The sequence below is a fragment of the Grus americana genome, chromosome 2 (assembly GCF_028858705.1).
Source record: "Grus americana isolate bGruAme1 chromosome 2, bGruAme1.mat, whole genome shotgun sequence".
Lineage (NCBI taxonomy): Eukaryota > Metazoa > Chordata > Aves > Gruiformes > Gruidae > Grus > Grus americana.
In genome coordinates, this window is record NC_072853.1 from 156,612,202 (window position 1) to 156,625,290 (window position 13,089).

A 13,089-nucleotide genomic window follows, 5' to 3' on the forward strand; every position below is an offset into this window, starting at 1 on the left:
GAAAGAAAAGGGTAAACTGTTTGCAGGCAATTTGCAAAAAGAAAGGCGAGCAAAATTCAAAGAATAAATTATTCATCCAGTTCTGGAAGACTGGGTCTACATTAATCCCCTTCCCCCACCTTTTTTATTTTCATTATACAGAGTGATTTTCTAGGCTTGTAAAAATTGAAAGGTCCAATTATGTTTGTGTGATTCACACATATAGGGGAAACTTGAACCAATAAGCAGTTCATGGTTCTTCTTTGTAGCATAAGGGACCACTCTTACTTGCTGAGAAGTCACTTTCCCAGCCCAGGCAAAAATATTTTGAGCTGTGGTGGCATGCATTGTCCTCCTCACCCCACAGCTGAGTGGATGGGTCTGCAGACAGGGCAGATCTCATCTCCTGGAAACAGAATGGATTTTAAAGAAAATGCCTCAATTTTCTACTCTCTCAGACTCAGCTCAGACAGGTAATGAGGCTTCAAAATATTTTTTTCTTTTTTTTTTTTTCCAAAGGGTAAAGTGTTTGGATCACTTACCTAATAACTGAAACTGCTGTTATATCATAAATGTCTTGGTATTTACTGTCCCAAAGTGTGCCTTGACACTGCTTTATTTTATTGAGCATAGGAAAGGATAATGACACAAGGCATAACCCTGAGCTTTTGAGATACTATAGAACAATTGTCAACTAGTCTTTTTTTTCCAAGAAATATTTCATGTCTCTGCTTTCCTAATCGAGACATAGCTTTTAGCAACCTAAAAATGAATTAAATTCTCTTTAGAAAGAGTTTTTGGACTGATGTGCTGATAAAATATGCAGCATTATTTACGTAGGGGCTGAAAATGTTTAAGTCTGAGGTGACAGCACCTTCTTTTCATTGATTATTCTCTCACCATTAACTGAAATTCAGCAGCAAGTTGCCCACTTCCTTGGTTTATCTGCTCAAATTGTATTTGGATTCTGATTCTTCCCATACTAGTAAAACGATCGGATACTTTGCAAGGCACATTTGAGATTTAACTGCCAAGCGACCTTATCTTATGAAGTTTTTCCATATAATTAAAAATGCCATTTTTTTCTTTTTCTTTTATTATTATATGTAGAAATATTATTTCTTTACATAATAAGGGGTATAAAATGCAGGGGTTCTGGTTTTTTCCTCTTCCTCTTTTTAAAATACCATATTCGGGAACTGAATCAATATGAAGGCAGAGGACTACACTATTAGTGATATGAATAGACCTACCTAAACTTCTGCTTCCAAAATACTCTAGTCTTAATAGATTGTGTTTTATTGCCCAAGGTATGAATGAAAGTCAAGCTATCAGAAACATTCTTGGGTTTGGTATTTTCTGTACAAGAAAGCAATTTTATTAGAATTCATACAGCTCACACTCAGGGATTTAGGGTGCAAGTACATGAAGAAGTGTGGCAAATGCAAAAACACTGAGAAAATTAAAATTCAGTAGTAAAATATTATTGTACTGAAGAAAAGAAAGGTAAGAGAGTTTGGAGGAACTGTTGCCCCTATAGCAGATATGATGTCAACCCAGGTCACTGTGTCTCCTTGCTCCAGAACAAAACTGTATGGTTGTGTCTGCTCAGGTACAGAATTAAAGCACCTGCATCCAAGTAAAATTACACCAGGATTTATAAATTCTGTACCTTGGCTTCTTAACTGAAGTGTAGTATCACATAGAAGCAGCTAATACGTCTCTGAATCAAGTTCGGTGACACTTTGGATTCAGAAACACTATACAGGAACACAGAGGGAGGTTCTCCATATCACCAGTCCAAGTTCATCTGCAACTGAGGTAACCTCTCCTGGAGTAATTGGTGGTCAATTCTATCTGAATTTGAGGTTGCAGTAGGAAACAGTAGCATGTTTGATATTGAAAGACACAAATCAGACACTTAATTTTACACAGCTTACTATAGAAGCTCTCTGTATTCTGGTACATGTGTAGGTTAATGGACAAGCACAGAGCAAAATTACTTGCCTTCACTTTTCAAAACAGGCAGAGGGGCCTTGCAAATGGTGAACCATGATGAATGGCACTGCAGTGTTGTATCTTTGCAAAACAGACAATGCTCAGTCTGAAAATAATCGGATTCTTGCCAATGTGATTTTGGAAACAGTTTCTCTTCTTAAATTACCTACATTCCAAAACACAGTGCTCAGTGCAGAGAAATTTGTTTAGTGGATTCCTTCTACTCCTGGTGCAAATCTTGCACAACACAGGAGGTGTGCCAGTCGTCCCACTGCTTCACCGCAGGCTGTGATTGCACACTTGCTACAGAAGAGCTGCTTGAGTCAGCCTAAAAGTCATTCCTTCCCACAGATGCTTATTCCTCCCCCCTGCCCACAGCTCTGCCCTGTGTTAGAAAAACTGAGTTAGCAATAAAATTGCTAAGCAAACAAAAAAGGGGGAATTTGTGGCCATAGAAGCACTTGTGCTACGCCAATGGATGATGCAGTTTAGGGTCTGTCTTGGTTTCAGCTGGGATAGAGTTAATTTTTTCCTAGCAGCTGGTATAGTGCTGTGTTTTGGATTTAGGATGAGATAATGCTGATAACACACTGATGTTTTGGTTCTTCCTAGGCAATGTTTACACAAAGTCAAGGACTTTTCAGCTTCTCGTAATGACCCGCCAGCGAGGAGGCTGGGGGTGCACAAGAAGCTGGGAGGGAACGTGGCCAGACCAGCTGACCCAAACTGGCCAAAGAGATATTCCATACCACATGACATCATGCTTGGTATATAACTTGGGGGAAGCTGACAGGGGACATGACCGTGGCTTAGGAACTAGCTGGGCATTGGTTAATTGGTCAGCAGATGGTGAGCAGTTGTGCTGTGTATCACTTGTTTTGTATATTATATTATTATCATTCTCATCATCATCTTCTTCTTCCTTGTCTGTCCTATTAAACTGTCTTTATCTCAACTCATGAGTTTTACTTTTTTTGTCTGATTCTCTCCCCCATCCCACTGAGGGGTGGGGAGTGAACAAACAGCTGCGTGGTTGCTTTAGCTGCCTGCTGGGTTAAACCACAACAGGATCTTAACTGAGATAACAAGGGGTAAAGACTGGGCTTTCTCAAGCTGGCACGGGCACAGGAAAAGGTTACATAGCCATAGCCTTGGAGGGGATTGTTCTTTACCATATAACCAGTCTCCATTCGATCTGTGAGTTAACTGATCTTCTTTCCCTGACCAGTAAATCCTGATAGCACTCAAAGATTCTCCTTTATTAGTACAAAGCTAAATCAAGTATTTACACTATTATGGATAATGCATGACAGGCATCTTAGGACCAGAATCAGACCCTTCTCATTTTTGTGGTGATGTGGCAGACGCGTTCTGAGGACACAATTAACAACTTGCTTTTACCATTGGAGAATCAAAAAATTGAAATGTAAGTTTTATGGAATGTGTCTATAAAGAGGAAATACTGCTGTTAAGGTCAGAATTTTCTTGACTTCAGACTTTTCTTATGAAAAAAAAAGACCCAACAAAATAACCCCGAAACAATAGAGAAATCTTTCTTTGCTCATGACTGTGAACCCAATTTCCATTAGCATTCAAACCAAAATATCTCTTTCTCTCAATTGCCTTTTCTTCTCAGGCTCATACCAAAAAGCATTCTCTGGAACGCGTTTGGAGTCTCTTTGGCTTTCACGCGTATTTCTTCCCTTACACCATGCTCACACACAGATGCAATCAAAAGCCAGCACTTTGCCACTATGTTTGCAGTCAGACCACAGCAAAGCTGACAGAGTACTCAGGGTTCCTGAGCAGGGTCCTCATTTAAGACACTGTGTTGTATTGTTTCAGCTACTTCAAAAGAGAGGCTCAGTTAATTGCTCTTTCATTTAGCCTGAATGGACTCAAATGTTATGCCCACCACTTTTAAGGAGCTTTGTTGCAGCTCCTAGTATAACAATATTAATTGCCTACTACAACTCTTTTGTAAATGAGTAAATCACATGCTGCAAAGGCCATAATATGGAAGGATAACATCCTGTTTGCCAGTTCATTTTAGAGCTGCCAAAATCATGCATGCATATTTTACAGTTGTGGTGAATTGTATGCACAGAGCCAATTATTTAAATGACTAAGTATCTAACTGTGAACATAAATCACATATTTTAGGGTCTCTACCTACCAGTGAACTTCAGACAGAGAGAGATGTGTGCAATTTCAAAAACTATGAGTTTCATTTGTTCCTAAAGAAAGCTGGGTAAAACTGTTTCAATAGGGTTTTAGTAGTTCATATTCTGTGTAATCTACTATAAAACTCTATAGATCTGATCCAAACTGTACTAATGTCATTGGCAAAACTCCCAAGGATTCAAAAGACTCTGACAAAGTCATTCTGAGGGAAAAGGAATGGGTGAAGGGCAAGAGTATTCACATAATTTGCTTTGTAAGGACTTTTTATCCTTATTTACATAAAAAGTTAACATTTTTGTTCCCATAAATAATTTAGATACCACCACAAGAGCCAGGGGCTGTACAGCAGCCTCCAGCCATATCTCTGTATGTGAACTTGCTCCTCTATGGGGACAATATTAACTGCATTTTCTAAAGAAACATCTCCCCTGACTCTCTTTACTGAAATGAATTGGTCTTGCCATTTTAGCAGTGACCAAAAATTATAGCATCTGTCAGTCTTCATGAAAATCTCTGTGTTTTGGATCCCACTAACAGTAAACAATTTTCTGAGAAAAGTCACTGTCGGATTCGCAGCAGGGTTTGACAGCCACTTGTCTTTCAAGAGTGTGCCCACTATTGAAGTTAACAGTGTCAATGCCCACAGAATATAAACACCTATCTCCCATTAAAGAAGCCTCAATCATCTAGGTTTATTTCATCAGAAGGGCCTCCAGACTGAACTTCTCTATTTATTTATAAGAGCCTGACTGCTTTTAAAATAATATGTTGGATCTGCTGATTATTGTCTTCATGTGCCACTTTCTTCTAAATTATGAGATAATCCAAAGGGATAAAAATGCATACTCGCTTTTTATTGATTTCATCTTCAAATTATTTTAAAGTGTGAATTATAACATTATTATCTTCTAAATAACAAAGTACTAGCAAGCCATTAATTACTTACTACAACTCAATGCATCATTAAAATGATCCATTTTAATGACATGATACAGTGCAATTATTATTATTTGGTTGTTATTATTATTATTATATAATCCTACATTAAAACCCTGGATCCAAATAAACTTCAGATCACTCCATGCCTTTTACAGTGTTCACCCAGTTTTAAATTTTCTATCGTTCTTTGTCCATTAACACACCAAATGTTTATTTTGTTACAATTCTTGCAGAACAAGGTTACATACAGGATTTAGAGAGAGTGTGTCTTGTGTTTGATACATTTCCAAGCGATTTACAAGATGATTAGCAGTTCTCATCAAATGTACATGAGATTTTAGAGCTTAATTTTGTGACATAACTTCAAGAATTTCAAGCGTGGTAAATGGCACCTGATTACCTGGTTTTCCTTCTGACAGAAAGCTTCTAGACATCAAAAGAATCTCAGGAAATTCATACAGTTTGCTCTCATCACATTGGATAATACTTAACCGCCTTATTTAGGCCATCATAGCATCAATCAACACCAGATGAAGACCTTCCCCAGAAACAGCTAAAGATCAGAGCAGAATTATGCTAAAGGTCAGCTCAGGAACGACCAGACTTGCAGAAAAATGAGGAGCCAAGAAAGTACAAGAAAATCCTGAGAGCACAGATAATAACCAAAGGATAAAGCAGAGCAAAAGGTGATTATCGTTTGTCATTTCTATTGACAAAAAGCAACACGTTAAAGTGTTTGTATGTCCACGTTTAGAAAGAGGAAAAGAGGCACAGCCTGAAGTAGGTTGGTGGGCAAGGCTCTCTGGATCCAGGGCACTCTACGGACAGCGTGCTGGAGTCTGAGCCGCGCGTGCCTGGGTCAGGCTGACTCCCACACGCCATACCCAACCCGCCCGACCGCAGCGCCCAGCAGCCACAGCGCAGATGGACAGCTGCAACAGGGGAGACTGCGTGGAGAGGACACGTGCCTCATCCTAGGTTTTCACAACCCAATGGATTAAGTAGCCACTTGTAGCTTGTGGGATCGGTCTTTTCATTCATTCTTCCATGTATTTTGTGGGGGGAAAACAAAGGGGGGGAAAAAAGTCACGCCTCACCTCTGTTTTTCTTCTAAGGGAATGGTTTTGTTCCGCCAACCATGGTGAGCGATAGAGACAGAAGCCTGAAACAGGAGGGGAACATTCAGCAAAGACAAGTGCGTATCACATTTTTTTCAATCTTTTTCCAAACGTTTCCTGGGTCAGGTGAATTATCTCTTAACAGCACCCTCAGTTTAATGAGGTAATGCTCCGCTAACATTGTAAAAATATAAATAAAATACAGCTCAAACACTTAATCATTGACAAAGAGAATGAGATAATGCACTTATAAAGGGTTCATTCAGTAATTTATCATCAAATATTTAGACTGTCCCCTTCCATTTGAATGTACTACCATACTGGCAGAGCAGTAGGCAGGAGTCATTAGATCTTAACTGAGTTTTCCAAAGGGAAACATTTATTTCACTTGAAGCATTTGTTACTACATTTACCATAAGAGGTTTCTGTCTAGTCTGTATTTTGAACTAAGCAGCTTCACAACATCTCATCAATTCAAACCACATTGTATCTGAGAACCCACTGAATTAGAGAACATGGGTTTTTAGCCAGTATAAGGGAAATAAAAGATCAAGCCAAGGGACTTTACAGAGATTTAGAGTGATTAGAGGGACAACTTAAATTCAAATACATGAGTAAAACAGCTCTGTGGCCTACAGATTAATTTTAAGGAAGACGACTCTTCATGTTTTACATTGTACTAAATGCAGTTCTACTGCACTAGAGAAAACAGAATTTCTATATGAAGTATCATACAGGTTAATATCCTGAATAAGTTTTGCATATAGATTAAAGACTGCCATTTTACTATTTGCATCCCTCAAGACAAAAAGCCCTAGTAGTTCCTTTGGAACACAATTTTAGCTGCAAACCTGTGCAGAACACTTTCCAAAAAAAAAAAAAAAAAAAGGGTCTAAGATTCTAGCTTAAAATCATTAGACATGGTGATAAATAACAGATACGTATTTCAGTCCTTCCAGGATTTCCATTTAGTGCAAAGAGCACACCAAGAATAAAATAAAAAGAGTTAGATCTACATTGCTGTAGCATCCACCATATTAAATTTAAAAGGTAGAAATCACCCAAACCTCTCTCCACTTTGCAGACTAACAGCACAGGCAAGTTTAAGAAACACAGTTGAATTAGTTTACAAATGCCAATGATATCTTTAACGTCTGAGAAGGTGCAGTTGTCTTGACTGGTTGTCTCAGAGCAGCTGTTTCCCAAGGCTGTTACTACATAACTGATTTCACAATAACATGTTATTACAGCCGCTTAGATGTTGTCTCCTCCAAATGACCTTTAGGACAATGTGTACAAGACAAGGAAGGAAGTTCAACACGTGGGGAAGTGGCTATGGGACACACTGTTCTGCCTGCTAGAAATCAAACCCAACACAAGGTTGGGGATAGTGTAAAGCAAATGGACTCCATTTTAGTCCCAGGACAAACTACAAACTAAAGACAGTGAAAAGATCTTATATGCTCTCACTGGATCTGGTCTATAGATTGCAAAATCTTTTTTTTATCTACCAGACAGAATACTGCTTTTATGCCTGATAGAGCTTCAGGCATTAATGCACAGCAATCATCAGTCATCACCATCAATCAATCATTTAAATGGTATACAAGACTTTGGTTAATACTTTTGTACTTGAGTGATTTTATTCATACACAAGTGCACTTGCAATCAAATCTGAGGCACCTTTTGTGGCGGCAAGTATGATGCTTCTTTTCTGACAGATGTTCCATATTTTGAACAGAAGAAGTGGATTCCTCAGTCTGAGGGGAAAGAAAAGCCATCTAATGGTTGCAGGAAAATCAAATATCAAATCAAGTGATGCTGTCATATCTTCATGAGGCTCAGAGGAACAGCTGGAACCAAGAGGCAGACTAACCTGCATTCATCAAGATCTTCAGTGAGAAACTGGAGAGAAATACACTGAAACTTCTACTCCCTCTTTCTTTACCACTCTGAATACTTCTGTGTTTTGTATTACTCTGCTTCTAGCAGTGCAGGAGATAGACCATAGAATGATTTGTACCAGCCGGACGGTTTTCTTTTCCCTCTTGGCAGGAGCCAGGACAGCATCAAGAGTAGGCGCAAGATAATTTTCTTTTTTTTGCTTGTTACTGTTTACCTGGGGAAAGGCACAATTGCAAGGAAAGTCCCTTTCCGCTCTGTAGCCTTTACCTCAGAGTTGTTTGGGGCAGAATTGGGCAACTTGTTTGCCAGAATAAAAGATATCTTCAATGAGCATATGGAAACAGTTTGTAACAGGCAAGCATCAGGATCCCAAAGAGAACTCTAGAAAATATCATGAACTCTGATTACTCAGCCATGTTAAACTTAGCCTCTGAGTCAGAGGTCACTGCTTACTTTTCCAGCAAGGGTCATCACAAGATCTCGTCATAGAGGACAGCTCCTGCAGAGGGCAGGTGATGGTGCGATCTCTACCTGGAGGCTGGAGTCAAACAAAAGTAGCATGACAGCAGCTATCTATAAATATAGAGAGACAATTTGGAACTTGCTGACTTTGAATTTATATTCGGAGCTGTTATCCTGCACAAAGATAAGCGTGTAGGCCGTACGTTTGTACACTTCTGGCTGTGCCAAAGAAGAAGTGCTGATTTAGCCCTCTGCATAAGGAAAGCAGCTCTCAGGCTGGCCGAAGTGAGACCAAGTCTACAGACTCAGGCACTGTGACCCTCCCCCTCAAATTGGTGGGGATGGCAGGAATACAATATATAGCAACATCTTAATTACATAATATTCTACCTTACAGTATAACTACTGTATGTATGCATTCATTTATGACTTTCGACAGTTAGTGTTAAATCTTGTGTAACCTTGTATTTTTCCTAAGATAGGGAGACTTGCAAAGATGAAGAAGCAGAATCAATATTAGGACTTGAAGACAAAATTCATTTCTGGGAGGGTGGTTTGGGCCCAGGATATTAGCAGTGTTGGAGGAAACGTAGAAGGGGAAGGAGTGGATGCATTAAAATAGATCTCGGTTGATTGGCAAGGAGCTGGAGCTTCCTTCCCACTCCACAGTTAAAATAAGTTTCTGCAGCAGGGTCTTTGTCTTGCACCACGTGCATGCATGCCTTACCTCCTGCCTGAGGGTGGAGAAGGGATCAAGGCCATCATGTCTTGTGTTTTAAAATCTCATCACTCTGAGAGCAGCTAATGATTTTTGTGATTCAGACTTTTTTTTTAAATACTTTTTTTTTTAAATACTTGAGATAAGAAAAATACAAATGCCATTGTTTCAGAATATTGCTAAACTGTCTGAAGGAAATAATTGCTCATTTTTTTTCCAACCTAGGTTAAGTAAAGTAACTCATTCTGCTGCACTGCTTTAGGTAGAGATTACAAGTAAACAAATGCATGAATTGTTCCAAGACCAAGCCAGCATGGGATGTTTTCAACACTAGTGTTTATAAACTGACAGAGTCATTAGCTGTTGAAACAGTAGGTTACTGGGATACCAGCTTTACTGTAGTAATATTAGGTTATATATGTATACATACACGTTCACATACACATCATCTACACATATAAGTGCATGTATACCTACAGATAGAGATGAGATAGAGATTGAGATAGAGATAGAGACAGATACAGATACAGATACACCAAATGATAAAGGCAGCCAACAAACACTTCAAGAAGCAACTAACGAGAATTCTATAAAACTAATACTATCCATTTTACAGGTCAGTACACTTAACTGCAAGTGATAAAAATCTGACGGACTTCTTAAAAATAAAAAGAAAAAGAAACCATAGAGAAAATGTTATCTCTAACTATGAAAATTTCCTCTCAGGATTTCTCAGACAAAGAAAGGTAAAATGCATAATGTGTCCTTGGTAAGCAGGGAAATTAGAGAAGTTTGAGAATTTTTCTAAGTAACATGCAATTTGAAAAGCTTGATTTTACATCATCAAGTGAAGCTAGATTTTGGGTATTGTCAACCTTGTGCAGAAAGGGGTGGGAGACATTCTAGCTTTTGAAAGAGCTCAAAAGATGTAATTGGAATGCATAGCAATACATTTATTGAACCTAAAGATTTATGTACAGAATCTGTATTCTATTCTTACACAACAATATATTCTATATATATAGCATACGTACCCATCTATCCATTTATCTTTCTTACCTATCATATTAGATGTTTAATTTCATAAAACTGTCATACAGCACCAAGTAATTCATATCCTGCATTTTACATTTTCTGGCCAAGTAGAAACACATACTGGAACAAGAGGCATATTTTTAATGTTTTTGCGTTATCTATCAATCTATCTATCTGCTATTTGTGCAGATATTGTTGAACGGTAAGTTTTGCCCACAGCCGTGATTGCATCTTCTCGATATAATTAACTAGAGATTTGATGTAACTTTGAGACTAAAACTAAACTTGCTCATTGTTATTTATTACTATTCATACCTTTGTTGTGTTCATCTTCTAAGTTTGCCAAGTTAAAGGGCATCCTCATTTGAGAACAATAAGTGAAGATCTGAATACCAGATAATACAAATTGATTTTTGTTTATCTCTAAAAATGACAACAAAATCTACAAGAATAAATGGCATAGGTAGACTTGATATTTTAAACTTCAGATAGTTGTGTGGTTTTAATCACCAACAAGATAACTTCTGAGTATTTTATGGTAATTAGAATTCCTGTTAGAAGGAAAAAGAAGATGAAAACTAGTTATTTTCCAAAATAACCCTTCAGCAACATGAGGAAGAGGGTACAACAGGTTCCAAAGATTTCTACAGAAAAGAATTTATGCAAAAAAAATGTATTTTAAAAATCATACATTCTCAAATAATGGCTGAGTATATTTACAAATTCTTCTCTACAACTGGAAAATAGTGAGCAAAAGACAGCTGGAAATGCACAGAACATGACTTAAGGAAAAAATAATCTAAGGCACAGAGGCATGCACAGCTGTTGAGGAAGCAATTGGAATATATTCACAGCAGTTTGAATTACAGATGCAGTGAGAGTAGCACCTACCCCATGAGGAAAGCCCAGGATGGGTGGGATTTCAGTGGCCCCCGGGCCCCATCCTGCCCCTGCTGGCAGCAATGGATGGGAGAGGAGGGATTCAGACAAGGAGGGACCTGTTTGCCACCGCAGCCAGGGACATTCTGGGATCTGTGAATGGGAACAAGTCCTGGAGCCTGGTGTAAAGCAGTAGTATTAAGGTACTCAGACATGGCCACACTCAGAGAGATCCAGTTGTGCTGGCAAGTACAGCATTTTGCTTCATGGAGAAAGGTGTTTCTGGGCTTTCTGCAGTTATATTTCAGCAAGGAGAGATTTGCCATCGACTCAGGACTACAAAAACAGCCTGTCCAGCTCAACTGCCTGACTCTTACACGCTGTGCTAGGGCAATGAGCATAAGGCAAGAGATTTGCAGGGTTTGAGAGGGAATTGCCCTGGAAAACACCCACCAGGAAGGATGAAGCTCACAGTATCCTGGAAAAGAGGTCCTCTGTGACCTAAGGTCTGAAGGAAAGTGAGGAGTCAGTGAGCAAAGCATTGGGCCTTACACTGGAATGGACTTGGCTAGCATTACCTTATCACAGGAAATTATTAAAAATTACACAATAAACGATATGTTTAGACTATCCTTTTCTTTTTTTTTTCACCTGCTGTCAGTGGAGAACATTTGCTCATTTTTCCACATTAATCTGATGAAAGCATGATGTATCACAAAAAACTTGAAAAGCTCTCCAGAGATGATTCATGTCCCACTCCCCCTGCAACATCAGAGGAAATGTGCCCACTCCTTGCCTTGCCTTGCCTTGCCTTGCCTTGCCTTGCCTTGCCTTCCCTTCCCTTCCCTTCCCCTCCCTTCTCTTCCCTTCCCTTCCAAGCAGCCCCCAAACAAGCTGTGGAAGAGAGGAAAAAGAAACCAAAACGTTGTCTGGTTATAAGGGCAGAGTTCTAGTGTTTTAAGGAGGAAAAAAAAAAAAAAAAGCAATAATATTCCATTTATGATACATTTATTTCATTTTAATCTCATGCACTGAGATTAAAACACAAGTGAGCCAAAATACTTGGTGCAATTTATTTTCACTTTATCAGGCCAGATCCTACTAGTACAGAGCTATTAAAAGTAACTGACCTGGAAATCCACAACTTCTCTGTGCAAGCACAGCACGGCACAGTGAATGGGGAGCCATTCTGGGTAAAATAATATGAATTCTCATGAAGGAAGTGTTGAGATCAATTCACAGCTTTCACAACGAAGCTGTCTCCTATGTGAATTGGCAGGTGGTACAAGATGTACAGTGTGTAATGACTTCTTAGGGCCAAATACCACATCAACTTCTTAGCTCTTTTAATAGTCTGAATTCTTGAGGAAACTAGGCTTATTTTGTACATACATCTGTCTATCCACCTACTCTCAATAGCTTTGAAGATACTAGCTAATTCAATCCAAATTTCATAAAAGCGGAGCTCTCAATCATAACAAATTTTTTTGAGCTTTATAAATATAGCTAGTGTCTTGCACAAAACAAAACTGGAATAACATTTCTAATACGGAAGGTCTCCAGCAAAAAACAACAAACAAAAAGACCAAACTCAGAACTAGCCACTGGAGAATCCACACATGCAAAGCCCCAAGAATTCAAGCTTCCTCAGTTTTCCTGCTCTCCGTTTACTTGCTTGCCTTTTTCATCTAGGCTTCTGTTCCAGTCACTGCTTTAAGTACTGGTCTTTTTTTGTGTTTTTCTTGGACTTAATCATTATAATTTGTTTTCTGAAATTTTTCCATAATGAACACAATTCCAAGTCCCCTGCATCTGCCCACAGTTCTCACACCCTCATACACAGATGCATGCATCTTTTCCTACCATCTAACA

General features: G+C 38.8%; 1 long non-coding RNA gene across 1 annotated transcript; it reads left to right on the forward strand.

Moving 5' to 3' along the window:
• Positions 1–345: 345 nt before the first annotated feature.
• Positions 346–8,336, forward strand: LOC129202936 (uncharacterized). Its single transcript, XR_008575875.1, has 3 exons — positions 346–452; positions 6,216–6,295; positions 7,940–8,336. It is a non-coding gene; the product is annotated as an uncharacterized LOC129202936 (long non-coding RNA).
• The last annotated feature ends 4,753 nt before the right edge of the window (positions 8,337–13,089 follow it).